This window comes from Lactuca serriola, chromosome 1 (assembly GCF_051521515.1).
Source record: "Lactuca serriola cultivar US96UC23 chromosome 1, Lser_US96UC23_V15, whole genome shotgun sequence".
In the NCBI taxonomy this organism is placed as follows: domain Eukaryota; kingdom Viridiplantae; phylum Streptophyta; class Magnoliopsida; order Asterales; family Asteraceae; genus Lactuca; species Lactuca serriola.
In genome coordinates this window covers 205,059,403-205,065,269 of record NC_136408.1, presented here as the reverse complement: position 1 = coordinate 205,065,269, position 5,867 = coordinate 205,059,403, and the positions used below count along the sequence as shown (strand labels likewise).

Genomic DNA, 5,867 nt, shown 5'->3' with positions numbered 1-5,867 from the left:
TAGGCCTATATACTTATTGCGCTAACAGAATAGTGATCCGTAATGTCCTCTAGACTCACGTCGTGAGGAACTCATGCTCACGTTGTGAGTTTGGTATGATCAAATATTCACTTAATGCATCTAAATTTTTTATTAACTATAAATCTTAATTAATTACCACTTAATTCAGGGACCCTGTAGTTACTATTTTACCATTCATATGATTACTTGGACGATGAGATGATTAATTTTCCTAAAAACTAGAAAGAAAATCAAACCGGGATTGGGTTTCCTCCCGAGAAGCGCTTCTTTTTGATGGAGTCGTGAGCCGCACTTCGTGCCTCCTCACGTTGAGTTGTCTGAAGAATCCATCACCAACTAAACTCTTTTCTCCTTCCATCGCCTCTTATAAGCTTGAGATCGTCTTTTATACGATTTTTTCAAATTTTCCTTTTTAGCTTTCATCTCATTTGCATCAAGCTTTCTTTTGGCCCCTTTATTCTCTATGTTTTCTTCATTCTTTTTAAGATCTAACGTAAGTTTCTTTTCTTCATCAGCTGAAGTCATGTCCTTAGAAGTAACCTCGTGTTGATCCTCATTACTCGCTAAATCGTCGCTTTCCTTACTTACCCAAGAAGTTGGTGTTGTAAAAGCAACCACTTCAACCAAAAATGGAACGAATGCTCTTGGTTTCGTACACTTGACTTGTTTAATTGTCTTAATTTCTTCTTCCATTACAAACCTCATTTTGAACATCACTCCCTTGGAAAACTTCTTCTATTCCAAAAGTTTCCTTGTCATCTCCAACTCTTAAAGTGAGCATGGACTCACGAATATCAACCAAGGCTCCAACATTATTAAGTAATAGGCGACCAAGAATAATCGGAACATTGGGATCTTATTTCATATCTAAAATCACAAAGTCTACTGGAAGAACGAATTTCCCAATTTTCACTAGAATATCTTCTACAATGCCCTAGGGTTGTGTCACTGAACGGTTTGCCATGTTGTAGCGCCTGTGTTTCTAGGCTTGTCATTAATGTTGATATAATAGTCTAAGTTAACCTTTGTAACCCATTTTGAAATAATAGAAGTGTATTATTTGAGTATTATGTGTTTTGTGCTTAACTGTGCGACTTAATTGAACTAAGAATAAAAATAAGTGTCAAAATGAAATGTTAGATAAGCTCGATATCTACGGTTAATGTTGTAGTAGTTGAAGTGAGGTTTTCGAATATATAAAGAATGCCGAAATCCGAGTTATAACGAAGAAGTTATGACCTGTCGAAGTTTCGCGTCAAAACTGGCAACGCTGAATGACGTAAAAAGTTAAATTTACGTTAGAGCGATATTTAGCCTTAGTGATCTAAATGAAAGTCGTAGAGTTCGTTAAACCGAGAGCGTAAGTAAAAAGAACGCCCAAATCTGACTTCGTATGAGGAAGTTATGATTTTTTAAAGTTTCGACTTAGCAGTATGCAGCCCGAATACTCGATTTAAGACCAAGCGGTTTTTAGACGAAACAATCTAAACAAGAATCGAAGATCTCGTTAATTGTAGTGAAACGATGAAAAGATAGGCGAAAACGGACGTCAGATGAAGAAGTTGTGATTTTATAACGGAATTTTCCTGTGCCAACCTACTAAAAATAAATAATAAAAATAAATTCAAAATTAGCCGACGGAGTATAAACGAAAGTTGTAGAGCGTAGTCTCACCTACGCGGGGATATAAAGAACATTGAAAACAGAGTTCGTATGAGGAAGATATGAATTTTTGAAGTTTATTTAATAATTTCGGTATTTAAATTTAAATATAAATTCGATATTATCCGAAAGAGGGGGGAGTCACCGGCCTTATCCACATTATGCCCAGCGTAACATAGAATTACGCCCAGTGTAATTCAAGTTTCAGCCCCCTATAAAAGGAAATCGAGGGCAACCGAGTTCTTTGCTCATTTCTTCCCTTTCTCTTGCGTTTTTGCATCTTTTTTCGTGCAAGAAATATCCCGAAGCCCCGGTATCAATACCGAGCCCCGAAGCAAGTCCCGAAGCCCCAAATATCTCGAGAAGTGCAATTCCCGAGCTGAAGCTCTGCCCGCGAGTGCTGTCGTAGTGCTGTCCGATCATCTTCTGATCAAGTGAGTGTGTAGTTATTTTTCTTCTAACGCATAAATATGAAGTATTTTATACGATATACGTGTTAAGTGTATATTTTGTTGTTATATGTGTGAATGTATATTCACTTTCTTCTATCTCATAGATCTGATTGATTCTCTATGAAATGTGTGTTATGTGTGTGTGCCTCGTCTGTTATGTGGAATATATATTGATTAAACATGCTATATAGGTTTTAAACTATGTATAAAAATATATATTTTCATCTACTAATATGTTGGGTAGAACATGGATAGATAGTTGATGTGTGATAAACAGATAAGAGGCCTCGATGTTGTTGATGTTGACCTAGTCATTTAGAGGAGTATAGATGACGACCACAGACTCATTCTAGACAGTCCAGTGGAACGCTAGCAGGTTCATAACCTCTAGGTGTTGTGAACGATGTGTTCACCGGTGTACTCTATCCCCCACATGGTTGCCTTTAGGATATCTATTGTTGAGGAAACCCCTTAGCAGTAATGTCCATCCCGATGAAAATCCTAGATTAGGTCCCTTGAGACAGATGTTGTTTTAGGGACATAAAGTGAGGATAACGGGAATGGGTAATCGGGTTATTGTTGGTTGGTGAAATTAAATATAATTATTTATTGTGGGTTGAAAACCCTATATGCTCACTAGGCTCCCAAGCCTGACCCACTCAGTTTATTCGTATTACAGGTAGTGGCGCGAGGGCATAAGATGGATGAATCATCAAGTTGTTTTGTTTACAAGTCTGTATATGTATATATTTGTTGAATGACTTGTAATGTTATCGTTTATGCTTTATGGTCTGTATCGGGACATGACATCTCGAGTTTTGATTATATAATGAAAATGCATCTCTTGATGAAATGCTTTGATAAATATTATTTTATCATATTTTATTTTTGGGAATAAATTCCACAACTCTTTTAAATCAAAAGGATTTACTCTGAAATTATTTTAAAAAGCATAAATGAAATCGGTCTTTTCTGTCCGAGATTTTGGGGATGTCACATATGGGAATAGTCATTTTTGTAGCCTTCAACTTCTGAATATTCAACTTCTGATAAAATGAATAAGGCATCAAATTTATATTGGCCCCAGAATCGGCTAAAGCATAAGTTTTCATATTATTCCCAAACTTACATGGAAGAGTGCGGCGTCCATGATATCCCATCTTCTTAGGTAACTCTCCCAGTACTACTTTTGAACTTTGCTCACTTAAAATAACCTTTGAATTTTTATTCAATTGTTGATGAGTGTCTATTAAATCTTGTAGGAACTTCTCTTACTCGGGAATTTTTGATAACGACTCAATAAAAGGAGTATTTATAGGAATACCCTTTACGTGCTTTATAAACTCTAAATGCTCCCTTTCCAGTGGACTAAGATTTTCTCGGGACGGAGATGGTGAAGGCGGACGATAAGCCAAAACAATTTCTAAAGTTTTCTGTTCAGACCGATCCCACGTCGTGAGCATAGAGGGCTCACATTGTGAGTTCGGTGTTTCAGCAAAAATAATATCTTCAATTTTTGACCGCTTCGGTTTTGGTTCGGCTGGTTTTGGCTCCTCCTCTTAATGCTTCTAAGAACTCAGAAATAGCCTCGTCTTCAGTCTCGATCATCATGATATGGGATTGAGTTTGTTTTTTTGGGAATTTGTGAGGATAATTTGTTGTTCGCAAAAGTTGTTAATTGACCAAGTTGGGTTTCGAGATTATAGATCGATGCTTGATGATTTCTTAATGAAGTTTGCTGATCAATAATCATTGAATGTTGTTCCTTCATCATCTTCATGTGCTCCTTCAGCATTGCATCGGTATCATCATGCCTTTTCTCGAAAGCTTCCATAAATCGGGTCAACATGGTTTCGAAGTCAACTTTCTTCTCGGCTGGTGGTTGCTCTTTTTGGTAGAAGCCTCGGCCTGTCCGCTTATATTTTTCTTCTTTTTTCTTCTTGTATTCGTCATATGGTAGCCACTCCTTCTTTGGTTTTCTCTAATCTTCATCATATTTATCCCCACTAGAATAGTAAAACGAGCTTTCTTATACCCATTATCATCTAAGTTGCAATCCTTAGTCAAGTGTGGACCATTACACCTTTCACATCCTACACTTATAGCATGTATTGTTTGGTCTATTTTTATCATTCTCCTATCCATTGTATCAAGCATGGCCATTACGACAGCCATGTCTGTAGAATTTCCACCCCACTTCCTTTAACTCCCTCATTTCTTGGATTATGGTACTCACAAGCATGCTTTGCAAATTCTTCAACTAACTCCTTGACTTCCCTTAGATTTTTCTTAATAAGTGGTCCTTGAGAATCAAGGAGTTGACTTGTTATGACATTAACACCATCATAAAATATTGACACTTCTTGTTGTATATTGAGGTCATTTTGAGGGTAATTTCTCAACAATCCCTTATAGCGCTCCCATGCCTCATAAAGTGACTCACTCGGACTTTGCTCAAAATTTGCTATTGCCTTTTTGAGTTTAGCTATCTTGGAAGGGAAAAAATGGTCCAAAAATTGTTCGCACATTTGAGCCCAAGTAGTGATTGCACCAGGTGGTAGTGCCTTTAGCTAGTCTTTAGTAACTCCCTTAAAAGTGATTGGTAGCATCCTCATCAAGACTGTATCTCTAGGAACATTTGGGATATTGAAATAATATACTATGTCATTTACTTCATCCAAATGCTTGTAAGCATCCTCATGATCCTTTCAATAAAATGGTACATCCTTAAGTGCAGCAAGGATGTGTCCTTTCAGTTCGAATACGGTAGTTGCAGGAATTGCAGGTTGTATTAGGCCAGGACCATCATCATCTATAATTCAGTTTTTGTAAGCTCCTATGGACATATCCGTAATATCTGTCATCTCGTTATTAGACTAGTCTTCGGATTCACTTTTATGTAATGCAAATTCAGCCTCAGATTCGTACTCGGAATCCTTTGGGTTTGGATCTTGCTCAAGGCTTTGTATCTTGCTTTTGTCCTTTGATGATGTACTCGAATCTCCCACTTTCTTTCCCGACCTCTTTCCAAAGACTGATTTGAGGTCTTTGAAAGATGATTTTGTTGGTGTTCCGTTCACTCCTGCGTTCTTATCCGTCTTCTTTTCAATGGCCGACTCTAGATCTTTAAGTGGTGGCACCAAAGGTGTGTTCGAGCCTCTGGTTATGAACTTCTTCAAAATAGCCAAAAATAAAAATGTAAAGCTGAAACAAAAAAAAAACAAAGAAAACTGGAAATTAGTGGATTCACGCCACGAGCCAATAAAGCTCACGTCATGAATTCAGTACTGGAAGAAAATAAACTAAATTGTAAAATAACTTTTTGTAGGTTTTACCCCACAAAAAGGATCGATTAAATTAAAGCGAATAAATCAACAATTAAATACGTCGTTCCCCGGCAACGGTGCCAAAAAATTGATGCGTGCAAGTAGCTACACCTAATTTTAAATTTATAATCTAACTACTTAACTAACAAAAATGCACCTAGGCAATGTACCTAGTCAAATTATAGAATAGTTTGGGTAATTCGGGTGTCAATCACAGGGAACGATTTTAACTAATTAATCTATCTACTATTAAATTAACCTAATTTCTAATAAAGGAAAGGGGTTTTATCTAATTATGCAAGTTTAGAGGAACTTAATTCTTTAACACAAATTCAATCAATAAACAAAACACTTATGTTAGTTCGAATCCACTTTCCCTCAATAATTTATAAATTAGCTATGACAG

At 36.7% G+C, this 5,867-nt stretch overlaps 1 non-coding gene across 1 annotated transcript; it reads left to right on the top strand.

The window, feature by feature from the left end:
• Nucleotides 1-4,511: 4,511 nt before the first annotated feature.
• On the top strand, nt 4,512-4,618 carry LOC145080696 (small nucleolar RNA R71). The gene has a single exon (XR_013695286.1). It is a non-coding gene; the product is annotated as a small nucleolar RNA R71 (small nucleolar RNA).
• Nucleotides 4,619-5,867: the final 1,249 nt, after the last annotated feature.